This window comes from Nicotiana tomentosiformis, chromosome 2 (genome assembly GCF_000390325.3).
Source record: "Nicotiana tomentosiformis chromosome 2, ASM39032v3, whole genome shotgun sequence".
Taxonomy (NCBI): Eukaryota; Viridiplantae; Streptophyta; class Magnoliopsida; order Solanales; family Solanaceae; genus Nicotiana; species Nicotiana tomentosiformis.
In genome coordinates this window covers 120815232-120832635 of record NC_090813.1, presented here as the reverse complement: position 1 = coordinate 120832635, position 17404 = coordinate 120815232, and the positions used below count along the sequence as shown (strand labels likewise).

At 42.2% G+C, this 17404-nt stretch overlaps 1 long non-coding RNA gene across 1 annotated transcript; it reads right to left on the bottom strand.

Moving 5' to 3' along the window:
* Positions 1–13159: 13159 nt before the first annotated feature.
* LOC117277308 (uncharacterized) lies at positions 13160–15438 on the bottom strand. The gene is made up of 2 exons (XR_011413533.1): positions 15229–15438; positions 13160–15109 (listed from the first exon to the last, which is right to left on the bottom strand). It is a non-coding gene; the product is annotated as an uncharacterized lncRNA (long non-coding RNA).
* Between the last annotated feature and the right edge of the window lie 1966 nt (positions 15439–17404).

Below are 17404 nucleotides of genomic sequence, written 5' to 3'. Positions count from 1 at the left end.
TGTGGATTTACTTTTTTGAACGTATCTTTTTTGGGCTAAAGCACTAACAAATAGAAGTTACTAGATGTTTGGTGCCGGTGCATAGCACGGGGCGTTGACGTTTTGCTTACTTCAAGGGGATATTTCCCGAATAGAATGTGATTCAGCATGTAATAATAGTACAACATATGTATACAAATGTAGGATGAACTTGTATTTGATTTCACGCATTTCAGCCTTACATAGTTTTTACTAGTGCTCCAATGGAAGATTGAGAATGATGTTACTCTAACACAACTAATAAGTTTAAGGTAATATCTAGATGATACTATGACTTTGTCATATAAATGTAAATTACAAATTTATAAGATGACTTAGAAGGTTTCAAATAAGCAAAAAAAAAAATTCAAAGACATTTTGCACCAGACTAACAGGTGCAAAATAACAAAGTGTAGAAAGTCAATACATATGCACACATCTCCATCAACTCCGCTTCTACTACTGTCTCAAATAATGAAATAGATGTTGAATGAATTGTTTCCCATCTCAAAATTAGTTCTACGTCGACACTCGAACAATATTTTAATACCTCCTCATATATTAAGGTGCAATCGCAGACATACATAGAGCTTGGTCTTTTACATAGCACTTCGTTTGTTGCGGTCTGGCAAACTGTCACAATCCCTATTCTCTATTCAAACTTGAGTTGACTACATTTTGTGTGGCCCACATCAGCTGTTCTCCCCTAGTTACACTTACAAAATGGAGTACAATATTATGAGCTTGATGTAACCATCATAGTAATGGAAAAACAAAAACAACAGAGAAATGGACTTAGAAAATAGTAAAGAGAAAAGAGAAAAGTTGGATGACCAGTCGCTTGCACATATTATATGGAAGAAGATTTCCTAGTTCATCTTTGCAAAGCCCTTGGTTTCTTCAAATTGGGCCATTTGATATAAAAGTTCTCACATAAAGACTACCAATAATTAACACTTAAGAAATACAATATGTGTAATTCAATGTAAATTAACTAAAGGATTTAGTCATCTTTTAAATATCCATAATGAAAATACTCAAAGAAAGCAACATCAATCATAATATACCTGAAGAAGTAACTTGCCATGAAACCAGACCAGGAGACAAAAACGGGTAAATTGCACAAATAATTATATAACTATGACTTTTTTTTTTGCTAAAGTCATATAACTTTGTTTTCTCACACAAAATTCATAAAACTTTCACCAACTCACACAAAAATCGTAGTGGTCGGAAAATAAATTTTTCAGTAGTATTTTCTTATTTTACGTTTTTTTATTTTTTATTTTCAGTTTAATTAATAATTACCCAATTAAAATAGAAGAAATATGAGTATATTTTTATCCGCTCCTAAATATATATATATATATATATATATATATATATATATATATATATATATATATATATATATATGTGTGTGTGTGTGTGTGTGTGTGTATGTGTGTGTGTGTGTGTATTATATACATATGTATATTATATACATATAACATACATATTCTATATATATATTGGCTGGCAAATGCAATTACTATCGGCCGGCCAGTTAATTTTATATTTTTCCCTTAAAATAGGAATGACCCAACCCATCCTGACCCAGTACCCATATACATAAGTTAAAATAACACTAAAAGTGAATTCTTCCATCATAAAAAATTTAGTTCGGAATGCATGAGATTCTAACAAAAAACAAAGAAATAAAAGGTATAATTAGAGAGCGCTTGAAATAAAAATGCTATCAATTTGAATAAATATCTTGAAAAATAAAATAAAAGATAAAAATATCATGTTTTGAAGGATTTACTATTCACTAAATGAGTATTGGGTTGGGCGGGCCATGTCGGGTTGAGTCATTCCCATTTTAATTGAATTATTATTTATTAGACTGAAAATAAAAAATAAAAAATCACAAAATAAGAAAATACTACTTACTAAAAAAAATATATTTTTCGATCACTATGATTTTTGTGTGAGAAAACATAGTGTTTATCCGAAAAATCGGATAACGTTAAATTTATGTATGGTTCTAAGGATACGTAATATCCTTTAATACAAAGATAACAATACAAGTATTTTGACTATGAGAATAAGAATGATGAACATAAAGAATGAATAAGATGAAGTAAAACAAGCACAAGGAGATATCTTTGTATATGAGAAAAGATCTATTTTTCCAATCTATTTTTTGTCTGATAGCTTACAAGGATCCCCCCTTTTATAATAGAGGGTCATTACTTTATTTATAACAAAATAATAAAATAAAGCATATAGTGGAGGATCCATGATGATTTGTCTCTTCCTCGATTTCCGCCAAGATTCTCTCTCCTAGTGCGGTTGTAACGGCTCTTGTCTGTGGGCTCGATACTAGCTCGAACTTGATACTGGCTCGAACTCGTCACTAGGTCGGCCCTTCGGTCTTGGCTTGAGTTCGACCTTCGGGATGAGAGTCGCGCATTTCCGACCTCGAAGCGATGCCTTGCGGATCGGTTTGGTCACGGGCTCGATAAGGTTATCGAGCTGACTCCTCGAGCAGCCTTCGGACTCGAGGCTCGTTTGTGTCATCTTCGGAGCTTACTCCCAAAATCCTACTCCGCTTTCTTGCCACTCGATCGAATGTAGAAAAACTAAAATCTATTTTAACCGTATACAGATAGTCCCCTCGATTCTCATGAAGGATGCAGTGAGAATCGATATGATTTTCGACGGTTCGATCGATTAACAAGCTGACGTTTTAACAGGGATCGATTATGACGTATGTGATAGCTGTCCCATCGATTTAGTCTTTCAAGGTTTTTAATGCTTGTCAGACGGTGGTCGGCCACCTCTGATATTGAACCGTCATGATGCGAGCTTATAAATAACCCTTTCTTTTATCCTTTACTACTTTTACATTTTCTATCTTCCAAATTTCCCAAATCCCTTTTCCAACCCCCCACTAATTCTGTGATTTCTTTCTGCAGAAGCCCCTATTCAATTCTACCAAATCTTTGCCACTTTTCTCTATTCCTTACTTCTGAATTCAAAAATGGCGAAAACGTCACAGACCATCCCTCAAAAAGAGAAAGCTTCATCTTCATAGTGTGCCGCCGATGATGCGCCGGTAGAACCACAACCTGAGGAGTGCATTCCCGGGGGGTGCGTCTTACTTCTGATTTCAAGGTCGATAAAGGCTCATCGGTCCCAGGTCGATGTGCACCGATATCGAGGTATATATATTCGATAACCGAGAAGCACCTCCAACAGCTAAAGAAGGATTGCAAGTGGGATAAAAATGAAATAATGATTCCTTATTCTGACGAAGATATCACTTCGCACGTGAGAGGGTTTTTGAATGTGTATTCTTACCCTTTCACGTTGGGTCCTCTCGATTCCATTATCATTGATTTCTGTCGTCAATACCAAATTACCCTAGGCCAGGTCCACCCATCATTTTGGCGGATCGTTATCCTGATCCGATATTTCGTGAGCAAAATCGAGGGGATGTCGTTCACCCTCGACCATCTTATACGATTATACCGTCCTCGACTTTTTCGAGGACGGTTAATAAAACTTCCGCGTTGGGCTTCCAAGGCTCTGTTCTCGAGTATTGACGAGGACAGGGACCGGGGTTGGATGAGCAGGTTTGTTCGAGTAAGGACTTCGGATCTGATTCCGACTGAAAAGATGCCCTTTCCCAAGGAGTGGAATATGAAACGTAAGTGTGATCCTGCTGTTCTTTCTACTTTGTTCTTTCATTTCTTCTCTTATCGACACTCCTCTTTTTATGATGTAGCGGTTCCTTGGATGTCCGGAGCAGTTCCCGATCTCAAGAACTAGGTACGAGCTCTAGTTTCGACCTCCACATACGTCGAACGCTCATGGCGTGATTTATCAAAGGATCGGTGGGAGGCCAAAAATCATGGTAAGCCCATTTCTTGTATTCTTCGAACGAGGTGGTTTTCAAATATCTTATTAAAATTTTCCATATGCAGGTTTGGGTAAGGATGCGGTTTTGAGGCCTTTGTACAACGAGGAAGAAATCTTGGCCCCAGTCCCAAAACCGGCGAAGGGAAACAAAAGGAAAAGCGCCCCCGTTCCCGAAGACCCAAAACCGAAGAAGAGGATTGCTCGCAAGCCGAACTAGGATGCCATTCCTTTGACCTCGAAATTAGTTCTACGTCTAAGGGATGAAGAAGAAGAAGAAGAAGAAGACGATGGGTCAGCGCTGGCGGCCCGAACGAAGAAAACCATCGATGCCCCATCGACAACTGGATCGATGATGCTCCACGAGGCTCCGCCTTGAACTGGGGGTATACCGGAGAAAGGTTTGGGTAGAGTCCCCGAATTATCGGAGATCGAAGACGTAGCTCATCGGAGCCAACGGGCAGGGGATATGATCGAAGGGGCCCTCGAATCCCTTCGAACCGAAGAGAATGCTCCAGGTGATTCATTCGGGGCAGCAGGAATCGAAGATTCGCCTACCTTTCCCGCTTTTTATGCTGGGGTGATTCGGGAAGCCCAAGCTCTGGGGTGCCCTCGACCTAGACAGGTCTCACGATGGAGAGGATCCCTTTCGTGACCTGTTTACCGGTATCGAGGGCGTTGCCGGTACTGGTGATGAATCAGACCTTTTTCACGGGGTGCGACAGGCTTTGAATCAGGTAAGCTTTTAAAATTGTTTTGCCGGTATTACCTTTATGTTTTACTTTTCGTTAACTTCGTTTCTTGTTTCTTTGTAGGCAGCGGCAGTTCATCGAGAAGTATGTTCTCGATCCCAAAACGAGCTACGTCGATACGAAGTCGACCTTCAACGGGTTACTGATGAGAGGAACTCCCTAAGACTTCTCTTAGGGCAGAGGGACGAGGAAATAAAAGACCTCCGAGCTGAGTTGGCCAAGGCTTACCGAGATCAGACCGATTTGTCTGAGTAGGTATTGATACTTTTGAAAGCCTATGGGCTCGATACTGGAATGATGGCTAACTTTTCGGTCTCACAGCTGCAACAAAAAATTGAGATGATCGGGAAGCTTCGTGAGAAGGTTGACGTAATAAAAACGGAGTCTTTGCAGTGGAAAGAAGGTATGGATTGCTTTCCTGCAGAAAAAGAAACTGCTAGAGCCTAGTTATCATCGGCCGAAACCCAACTTCAGAAAATGAAGGAAAAAGGCTCGGTTCAGGCAAGAAGGATAGAGGAGCTTGAGGCTCGGTTGGCCTCTGTGCTCGAAACTGATGCCGAAAAGGCAAAGGCCGATGCGGATGCACTCATGGCTGTTTATCGGGCCGATGCTGAAGCTGTCTAGGTCCAAGCAAGAGAGGCAGCCGAGTCCACCAATATTTGAGCACATCGGGTTGCCGAACTAGCTAAGTGCCGATCCCGAAAGGAAACCCTCTAGGAGATCCATGCTGGTGGTTTCGACCTCGCTGAAGAAATAAAAAGGGCCAAAGAGCTCAAAGCTGATGCTGAAGCTTTGGTTTCCGATGGCGATGATGACGACAATGATGATGATGATGATATGAGCGAGAGCAGCTCCGAGAATGGGGGAGGGGGGAGGGGGGGGAGGGAGGAGTCTGATAAAGAAGAGACCGCTCCCGATGATCAAGAAATTTAGTCCTTAGTTTTTACGTTGTAATCAACCATGTAGATAATTTTGTATATCGATAATTCTGCCGACTTGCTTTTGTTTCGTGAAGACTTTTATTCATGCCTTTATGAATGTTTTCACAAGGATCTAAATAACTTTAATCAAATTTGGACTTCGTAGTCTCTATGATGTGGCCTTTAGGCTTACTAGCTGAGTCAACGATTCGAACTTGAAGAAATATAGCCCGTAGGCGTAATGGTTGAGTGAGTGCTTGCTCGAACTCAAAATGAAAGTAGCCCGTAGGCTTATTAGTCGAGTGAATGATTCGAACTCGAAGTAATATAGCCCGTAGGCGTAATGGTTGAGTGAGTGCTTGCTCTAAAATGAAAGTAGCCCGTAGGCTTATTATTCGAGTGAATGATTCAAACTCGAAGTAATGTAGCCCGTAGGCGTAATGGTTGAGTGAGTTTTGCTCACACTCGAAATAAAAGTAGTCCGTAGGCTTAGTCATCGAGTGGATGATCCGAACTCGAAGAAATATAGCCCGTAGGCGTAATGGTTGAGTGAGTGCTTGCTCGAACTCGGAATGAGAGTAGCCCGTAGGCTTATTAGTCGAGTGAAGTGATTCGAACTCGAAATAAAAGTAGCCCATAGGCTTAGTCGTCAAGTGGATGATCCTAACTCGAAGAAATATAGCCCGTAGGCATAATGGTCGAGTGAGTGCTTGCTCGAACTCGAAATTAAAGTAGCCCGTAGGCTTATTAGTCGAGTGAAATGATTCGAACTCGAAATAAAAGTAGCCCGTAGGCTTAGTCATCGAGTAGATGATCCAAACTCGAAGAAATATAGCCCGTAGGCATAATGGTTGAGTGGGTGCTTACTCGAACTCAAAATGAGAGTAGCCCGTAGGCTTATTAGTCGAGTGAAATGATTCGAACCCGAAATAAAGGTAGCCCGTAGGCTTAGTCGTCGAGTGAATGATCCGAACTCGAAGAAATATAGCCCGTAGGCGTAATGGTCGAGTGAGTGCTTGCTCGAACTCGGAATGAAAGTAGCCCGTAGGTTTATTAGTCAAGTGAAATGATTCGAACTCGAAATAAAAGTAGCCCGTAGGCTTAGTCGTCGAGTGGATGATCCGAACTCGAAGAAATATAGCCCGTAGGCATAATGGTTGAGTGAGTGCTTGCTCGAACTCGGTATGAAAGTAGCCCGTAGGCTTATTAGTCGAGTGAAATGATTCGAACTCGAAATAAAAGTAGCCCGTAGGCTTAGTCGTCGAATTTAACTTAATTCTGTTTGCATAATAAATCTCCAAATAGAGGATTTTCCCTTGGATATAAGATGTCGGTAAAGAGGAGAACTTTCTTCTCAAGTCACTACACATGTGTTCATGTTTTGCGCCTGGGTTCGGGCCAATCTACATGAGCATGGTTCATTTCGACCATTTGGCTCTTACAATTCTTCCTATTGGAACCCTATTGTTGTGAAATAACTTTCTTGCATCTGAACTCGATGTATTTGAGGGCCTAATGCCCCCCCAGTATTCGAGGTCGATTGTAAAGAGGCCTCGGACATTGTTGTAAGTGCATCACGATTAATGGTTGCCTCATTAAAAACCTTGCCGAAAAACCCATTTGGGATAAAACCGGTCTAAGGGAAAAAGAGTGCAACGCGTGCCTTCAAGCGAAAGATCCATCTTAGCTCTTGTTTGGACTTCTGCAGGGGTCAGTTTTTGAAATGTAAATGAATATGGAAGGGTCATACCTTAGCAGTAGTACCATTTTAGATGTGATACATTCCAGCTGCTTGATAGCTATTTGCCGTTTATAATGTCGAGCCTGTACGATCCCTTTCCGACGTTCTCGAGCACCTGATATGGTCCTTCCCAATTTGGTCCTAGTTTTCCTTCGTTCGGATTTTGGGTATTGATGGTGACTTTTCTTAACACTAAGTCCCCGGGCTTGAAATAGCGGAGCTTGGTTCTTCGATTATAATATCTTTCGATTCGTTGCTTTTGGGCGGCCAATTGGACAAGAGCAACTTCTCGTCTTTCGTCCGATAATTCAAGGATGGTATTCATAGCCTTGTTATTTGATTCTTCCGTCGTGAATCAAAATCTGGTACTAGGTTCACCGACTTCGACTGGTATCAATGCTTCGGACCCATATACTAAGGAGAATGGGGTTGCCCCCATACTGGATTTTGACGTTGTCTGGTATGCCCATAGTACTTCGGGCAGGATTTCTCTCCATTTTCCTTTAGCGTCATTCAACCTCTTCTTTAGGTTTTGAAGAATAGTTTTGTTCGTTGATTCGGCCTTTCAGTTCCCACTGGGGTGGTATGGTGTTGATAGTATCCTTCTTATTTTGTGATCTTCGAAGAATTTTGTTACTTTGCTGCCAACGAATTGCTTCCCATTGTCACATATTATTTCGGCGGGTATCCCGAATCGGCATATGATATGATCCCAAATAAAGTCTATAACTTCTTTCTCTCTTATTTTCTCGAATGCCTATGCTTCAACCCATTTAGAAAAATAGTCAGTCATAAATAAAATGAATTTGGCTTTACCTGGGGTCGATGGCAGAGGGCCGACGATATCCATTCCCCATTTCATGAACGACCATGAGGATAGGACTGAGTGAAGTTTCTCTCCGGGTTGATGGATCATTGTCGCAAACCTTTGATATTTGTCACATTTACGAACAAATTTCTTCGCATCTTTGCCCATATCGATCCAATAATATCCTGCGCTGATTATTTTTCGAACTAATGTATCGGCACCGGAGTGATTCCCACAAGTGCCCTCGTGCACTTCCCGTAGGATGTAATCGGTATCTCCCGGACCCAAGCATACTGCCAACGGTCCATCGAATATCCTTCGATATAGCGTTTCGTCCGAAGCCAACGTTAATCGAGCAGCTTTAGTCCGTAGGGCCCTGGAATCTTTAGGGTCCGATGGGAGCTTTTCGCTATTAAATATTCAATATACTTGTTTCTCCAATCCCAGGTTAAGCTAGTAGAATTTATCTCGGCGTGACCTTCTTCGATTACCGATCTCGAAAGTTGAACGACAGTCCCTGAGCTCAAGTCATCTACCTCGACCGATGATCCCAAATTCGCAAGTGCATCGGCCTCATTATTCTGTTCTCGTGGAACATGCCATAGAGTCCATTGTTTAAAATAGTGCAAAGTGACAAGCAGTTTGTCTAAATACCTTTGCATTCTACCTTCTCGGACTTTGAAGGTTTTGTTTACTTGACTCACCACCAGCAAAGAGTCACAATTGGCTTCAATGACTTCTGCTCCCAAGTTTCTAGCTAGCTCGAGACCTGCAATCATGGCTTCGTACTCGGCCTCGTTGTTAGTCAACCTGATAGTTTTAATAGCTTGCCTAATAATGTTACCCGTGGGTGGTTTCAAAACTATGCCTAGCCCGGACCCCTTCACGTTCGAAGCCCCATCCGTAAAAAAGATCCATACCCCCGATAATGTACCCGATTTCAACATGAGTTCTTTTTCGACTTGAGGTACGAGGGTTGGCGTGAAGCCGGCCACGAAGTCTGCTAAAAGTTGAGACTTGATGGCCGTACGGGGTTGATATTCGATATCGTACCCACTGAGTTCGACGGCCCATTTGGTCAACCGGCCTGATAGTTCGGGCTTATGCAAAATATTACGAAGTGGGTAGGTTGTTAATACGCATATGTGGTGACATTAAAAGTATAGTCTTAACTTCTAGAGGTGCTTATCTGTGCAAGTGCCAATTTTTCTAGGTGCGGATAACTAGTTTCCGCTTCTTTTAAGGTCCGACTTATATAATAAACGAAAAATTGCGTACCTTGATCTTCTCGAACTAGGACACTGCTTACGGCGACTTCCGATACTACCAAGTACAAGCAAAGTTTTTCGTCTATTTTTGGAGTGTGAAGTAGTGGTTGGCTCGATAGATATCATTTCAGTTCATCTACTGCTTGTTGGCATTCCGGTGTCCAAGCGAAATCGTTCTTCTTTTTGAGTAGAGAGAGAAATTTGTGACTTCGATCTGATGATCTCGAAATGAATCGGCCTAAGGCTGCAATTCATCCCGTTAGCCTTTGTACAGCTTTCACGCTGTCCACGATGGCAATGTCTTCGATGGCCTTGATTTTGTACGAGGAACTTGCCCGAACCGACCCCGAAAGCACATTTTTCGGGGTTGAGCTTCATGTTGTATTTCCTTAAAATGTCGAACGTTTCCTGAAAATGGGCCAAATGGTCCTCTGCGCGTAGGGACTTAACTAGCATGTCATCAATATAAACTTTCATTGATTTACCTATTTGTTCTTCGAACATTTTATTTACTAGGCGTTGGTAAGTAGCCCTTGCTTTTTTTTTAGCCCGAAGGGCATCACATTATAACAATATGTTCCATATTTAGTGACAAATAAAGTCTTTTCCTGGTCCTCCGGGTTCATCTGGATTTGATTATACCCGGAATAGGCATCGAGAAAGCTGAGGATCTCGTGGCCGGCCGTGGCATCGATCATGCGATCGATGTTGGGCAGCGGAAAGGAATCTTTGGGGCATGCTTTGTTCAAATCCTTATAGTCCACACACATTCTAAGTTTGTTCCCCTTTTTAGGAACTACAACTACATTGTCTAACCATTCGGGATATTTTACCTCCCGAATGGACCCTATCTTGAGAAGTTTGGTTACCTCGTCCTTTATGAATGTGTGTTTTTCCTCGGACTGGGTCTTCTTTTTTGCTTCACCGGTCTGAACCTAGGGTCCAAGCTTAGCCGATGCGTCGTTATGTCTGGTGGGATCCCTATTATATCTAAATGGGACAAGGCAAAACAATCAATGTTATCGATAAGAAATCGAACAAGTTTCTTCCTGAGTTCGGGGCTTAACCCAGTTCCCAAGTATACCTTTTGTTCGGGCCAGTGCTCGATTAGTATTACTTGCTCCAGTTCCTCAATTGTTGATTTGGTGGCGTCGAAATCATCGGGGATCACGAAGGATCGAGGGATCCACTGATCATCATCTTCTTCGATGTTATGGTTATCTGGCTGGGCCGAATCCGACATCTATGATTGCTATTTGGTGTTCAGTTCTCCTTCTGAACCCGATCCCTTTATCGGCAAAGGCGAGGATATTGACTTTGCTTCCTCGACAGCGAACATTTCCTTTGCGGCCGGTTGTTCTCCGTACACTGTTTTGACACCTCTCAATGTTGGGAATTTGTGGACCTGGTGTAGGGTCGAAGGTACAACTCTATGTTGTGGATCCATGGCCTTCCAAAAAGGGCGTTGTATCTTATATCGCCTTCGATCACGTGAAACTTTGTTTCCTGGATGGTTCCAGCCACGTTTATTGGTGTGATTATCTCGCCTTTGGTGGCTTCACATACCATATGGAATCCGTTTAGAACTAGAGTTGCGGGTACGATCTGGTCCTGCAGGCCGAGCTGTTCTACGACCTTCAATCTGATAATATTGGCCGAGCTACCTGGATCGATTAACACATGCTTAATTTTAGTTTTATTCATGAGTACAAATATTACCAGTGCATCGTTATGAGGTTGGATGACTCCCTCTGCATCTTCATCATCGAAGGACAAAGTCCCTATGGGTGCGTAATCTTGAGTCCGAGATCGCTTCAATCGATGTTTTAGTGCGTTTAAGCACCGATCCCTGAGGGGTATCGACGCCGCCGATGATCATGTGAATGACGTGCTGCGGTTCTTCTTACTCGTTTTACTTGCCGAAATCCCTATTTTTAAAATGATTCTTCGCCCTATCACTCAGAAATTCCTGAAGGTGCCCTTTGTTAAATAAGCGGGCTACTTCCTCTCTTAATTGCCTGCAATCTTCCGTTTTGTGGCCATGGGTGCCATGATATTCGCACATTTGATTGGGATTCCTTTGGGCATGATCGGTCTGCATGGGTCGAGGCCATTTAGTGTCTTTGATGCGTCCGATAGCTGACACGATGGCGGATGCATCAACGCTGAATTTATACTCTGATAATCGAGGTGCTTCTACAGGATCAGCATATTTATCAAAGCCGCTCTTGCTCATAAGTCCCCGAGAATTTTTCCCTCGATCAATCCTTCGATTGTTCCGAACTGTATTGCGTGCTGAACCGTTGTTCATCCGATCTGTGACGTACGGTTGGTATCGGTCTCTGTTCGATCTTTGTTCTTTGTCGATCTCCCTTTGGTTTTTAGTAGTTGTCCTGTTCTGATGCACGGGTCCATACGGAGCTCCCAACTGATCATGCTCGACCCTAATTTTCGATTGATATCTGTTGTGTATATCTGCCCAAGTTATTGCTGGATTCTCGATCAAATTTTATTTCAGCCGACGTGATGCTGTCGAACTTAGCTCGTTCAACCCTTGGGTGAAAGCTTGTACGGCCCAATCGTCTGTGACCGGTGGCAATTCCATGCGTTCCATTTGAAATCGAGATACGAATTCCCTCAGCATTTCATTACCCCTTTGCTTTACTTTGAAGAGGTCTGATTTCCTTGTTACAACCTTTATGGCACCAGCATGTGTCTTTACGAACGAATATGCTAATATGGCAAAAGAATTGATGGAATTCGGTGGTAAATTGTGATACCAGATCATTGCTCCCTTCGAGAGGGTCTCCCCGAACTTTTTCAACAACATGGATTCGATCTCATCGTCCTCCAAATCGTTACCTTTGATGGCACATGTGTAAGAGGTGACATGTTCGTTAGGATCGATCGTACTGTTATATTTGGGAATTTTGGGCATACGAAATTTTTTGGGGATTGGTTTTGGGGCCGCACTCGAGGAAAAAGGCTTTGTATGAATATTTTCGAATCAAGTCCTTTTATCATTGGTGGAGCCCCCGGGATTTGATCGACCCTGTCATTGTATGTTTCCACTCTCTTATCATTGACTTCGACTCGTTTTGTGAGTTCTTCGAGTAATTTAGTAATTTCGGGAGTGGTCCCCGATTCTTGCTCGTTTGATTTCACTATGGCAGGCTCCGTTCTGGGGGTGATTTCTCGAAGCGGATTGGAATCCGGCCTGCTTTGTATATGAGTTTGGCTTTGTAACTGAGCTATCGCTACTTGTTGGGCTTGTAGCATCTCGAAGATCATACGCAAGCTAGCCCCGATTTCCCCTGCATTATGGGTGTCTCGGGCTACGGATCGAGTACCGCCCTGAATGCTTCTTTCTGGTTCGGAACGCTGATTCGCCTCCAGAGCTATTTGTGAATTGACATCCAATGGTACTTCGGCTCGAATTTCAGGTATTTCGATTCGAGCCTCAGTGCCATCGTCAAGTGGCCTTCCGGCCCCGGGTGCCAAGTTGTTGGTTTCATCTTGAAGGCCGGCTTCACGGTCGATAGGTAAAGCCATTGCTGATTTGAAGTTGTAAGCTGGTGTGTACTGTAGATTTATATCAAACAATCACTGTTATCCTTAGCCCCATGGTGGGCGCCAAACTGTTTATCCGAAAAATCAGATAACGTTAAATTTATGTATGGTTCTAAGGATACATAATATCCTTTGATACAAAGATAACAATACAAATATTTTGACTATGAGAATAGGAATGATGAACAGAAAGAATGAATAAGATGAAGTAAAACAAGCACAAGGAGATATCGTTGTATATGAGAAAAGATCTGTTTTTCCAATCTATTTTTTATCTGATAGCTTACAAGGATCCCCCTTTATAATAGAGGGTCATTACTTTATTTATAATAAAATAATAAAATAAAGTATCTAGTGGAGGACCCATGATGATTTGTCTCTTCCTCGATTCCTGCCAAGATTCTCTCTCCTGGTGCGGTTGTAACGGCTCTTGTCTGTGGGCTCGATACTGGCTCGAACTCGTCACTGGGTCGGCCCTTCGGTCTTGGCTTGAGTTCGACCTTCAGGATGGGCGTGGCGCATTTCTGACCTCGAAGCGATGCCTTGCGGATCGATTTGGTCACGGGCTCGATAAGGTTATCGAGCTGACTCCTCGAGCAGCCTTCGGACTCGAGGCTCGTTTGTGCCGTCTTCGGAGCTTACTCCCAAAATCCTACTCCGCTTTCTTGCCACTCGATCTCGATCGAACTTAGGAAAGTCGAAATCTATTTTGACCGTATACACATAGTTATGCGACTTTGATAAAAAAAAGTCAGTTATATGATTTTTGTGTAAGAAAACAAAGTTATGTGACTTTGGTGAAAAAAAGTCATAGTTATATAATCATTTATGAAATTTTACCCAGACAAACTGGTATCGAGGTCCAATAAATTAAGCATGAAATAGTTTGGAATTTGGGAGAATAGAGATAGTATTTTCTTTCTTTGTCAATTGAATTTTCCATTATCCCTGCCTAATGTAGTGAATCATAGTAGTATTTAGACTTTGCTAAATGTAAATAAAAAATTCTGGCAACAAAGGAGTTGCATCATAACCTCGTCCCAGACAGTAATTATATACTTTCAGTAGCGTTTTAACAAGTCATAATGTATGACGTATTATGGCTTCCATGGAAAGGCAAGTGGAATTAATATGAACAGTGTTAGAAACAAGTATTTTATTTTTACCTCCATCCTCATTCAAGATGCCTTTCCTTGGAGGAAACATACTTTTATACCTCCATACTGCAATTATTTGTATCATCCAAAAGTTCACCAACAATAACTGAATTATTTGTCAACACTATTTCACTGCAAGCTCAATAACTTATTTCTAAGTGCTATGACATTTAAATGAAATTCATTTCCAAGGGAGGGATAAAGGTATATACATATAAATGTATAATGACAAGTAACATATAAAAAAGAACACATTCTGATTAGGAGACACACATCTAATAGACATAGCTATTCTAAATAGAGTAGAATATTACTTGAGAGATAAACAAAATCAGAAGAAACCTTTTGGTCAACCGACAACATAAGAGTTAGTACATGTTCTTATAAGATCCAGTTTTCTTAAATGTCATTAGAAGTACAGAGGCCCACATAAAGGACCATGCAAATAGAGAGGAACACAACAAAAAAATCCTAACACGATTCCTTATTTAAGGTTTTAACAAGTTCTGCAAAGATAAATTTTTTCTTGAACTTCTTTATTCTTTGGAGAGTAATTGATCATCAACAATGTTCTATATAAACACAAAAGGGTGGGGGATTAAAGGTCGATATGTAATGATTATTTTTAATTTTAAATACATTAATTAAAGAAATCATCTCGTAGAGCTTTAAGACCTTCTTTTGAAGCAATAAGGTGAATAATAGCAAGAGCGGAGGCAAATTGTACGGTCTGCATTTATTTCAAAATGGTTGTTGACCAAACTTTAATAAAATAATCTTGGACTGAAAAAGAATGAAGTCAATAAAGCAAATAAGGTAATCATAGCAGCCTAAATCCATTTGAAAATGAAAATTGCAAAGAACTATTCACCTGTCTTGGAAAATATAATATGAGATACAATCATCCTAAAAAACAAGCAGCCTGCATCTTGCCGCGAACTTGGGTTGTTGTTTGCTTCTCTGTCAACATAGCTAGAAGAACAACTAAGTTAATGAGTGAGGGGTCAATGTGTAATTAGTTAAAACTAGGAGTTAAAATTAGAAGTTTGTTAGAAGGAATTAGTGTGCTCCTCTTCTATATAACAACTTACTGTCACGGAATTTTCTAAGGGTTCCGTGAGGACAGCAAGATAGCCTGACTGCTACTCTTGCTTCAGTCCTAACCAAGAAATAAGCACAATGTCGTGTTTGAACCAAGGCAATCACACAAACTCAAAGGTTGGAAGATAATGAAATGAAAGACACACAAAGGTTGGGAGGCCAAAGCCAATTTTCGGGTTTAATTCCTGTACAAAAGAAAAAAATACAAAGGTATGAGATTTGCCTTCTAACAAGGCATATGCATGTCTATATATACAATAAATGTCCACAGGCAGCTAGGCCAGTTGTGGACCCGTCCAGCTGTATTGCACTGCTTTATACTGGCATCATGTGATCTCCATGAATGTGTTGACAGCCCATGTGCCAATGGTCTTGTCCAACTGATGTGCCCCAATTGTTGCTGGTAGATAGTTGCCTCCATGATTGCCCAGACATGCTGTTGTCCTACCCAACTGTGCAACACATGCCTTTGCTAGCAGTGAGTTACTTCCATGATTGTCCTGGCAGGCTGTGGTCCTGCCCAGTTGTGCTGCATATGACTTTGCTGGTAGAGAGTGGCCTCCATGAGGGCCTGGACAGCCTGTGAGATTGTTGCCTCCATGTGCAAAGACCCTTTGGTCTTTGGCAGCCAAGTTTAGCTCGGATTGTAGCCCTTTAGGCGGCAAATTTGGTAAGAAAACATGCGGGTCGGTACACTCTACCCCACTTGAAATGGCGACGACCGCGACGCCATAAGAGTTCAAGTAATCGTGAACTTGATCTTTGAACGACCATAGTGCCTCATATTTTTCCCACGATGCCCCCCTGGTGGTTGCCCCTTCCAACGGACAAGAAATTGGGCGCTTGAATCGCCCCAATCTACTCCTTGTACCACCCGATGGTTGATAATGGCCTCGACTTCCTTGTCGACGACCGAAGGAGTTACGAAAATATTTGGTCCGCTGGGTTGCCTCCGCTCCATATCACCCTTGTCTCCACAAGGTGCCTCTGACGGACTGACATGCCCTGACCCAAGCAACTCTTCAGGTTGCTTCCTTGAATCCTCCAACTCTGGAGGTGCCATTTACGGACCCATGGCAGGTGGCTTCGCCCACGGTATGAAGTCTTTCTCCTTAAGGACTCGTTGTTCACAAGGAGTCAAGGCTTCGTCCACCTTGACCTTCTTAGTCTCTGTCTCGACTGCCAAAACCGTTGCTCCCTCTTCCTTGAAGCCTTTCATGATTCGCATCGCGGACAGCTGACTAACAACTTGCGGCACCCGAACTGTCGGTACCACACATGGACCCCTCGGGTCATAAATGTAGATCTGGTTAAGATATGGGCAAATGAAGGCCTTCACTTCATCCCAAGAGTCCAGCCCCAGTACCAGATCAAACACATCTAGGGAAGCGACAAAGAAACTCACATTTCCCTGCCAAGCTCCTAAGTTGAACTGCACATTGCGGGCAACTCCTTTCACGTTGGTGGGTTTGGCATTTACGGTCTTCAGCACGGAACTGCTAGGACCAAATGCAAGGCCAAGTGACTTAGCCTTTGCTTTCGACACAAAGTTATGTGTCGCACCGGTGTCTACCGTGATACGGATAGATTGTCCATTCAATCTTGCATCCACGAACAAGGATCCTGGCTCTCTTGATCGGGGCTCCTTTCCAATCATATTGTCGCCTAACCAGTGAACCCATTTGGTAATGTCATGCTTCCCTTGGGTAGTTGGCTGTAAGGCAGGCTTTTTGGCTATTACTGCACCCAGTATCATGTTGCCAAGATGAGCTATGCCCGCCTGTTGTTGAACTACTTCTCCGGCCTCCTCGTCAACTTGGACCCTCTCCTCTGTTAGCTTCCGCTAGACCGCAATTAAAGCACCTAGTTTCTTCAAAGAAGGACAGTCCTTGTAGCCATGACTAGGGTCCTTACAGATGTAACAACCATTGCGGGGACCAACTTCCTTCTTCCTTTGGTTATACCGGTCGCGCCAGTACGCCTTGTTGCCTTGTTCTATGGAATCGCGATCCGGGGCAGTAACTTGCTTGCCCTTGTCTCGATGTCCATAGTCTCCGCTAGGTTGGAAGTTAGTGTCCCTTGACTTTGTGGATTCTGTCCTATAATCATTTAAGAACTCGTCCACCGCGATATCTTCATAGACGTCTTGGACTTGACGTCGATGTA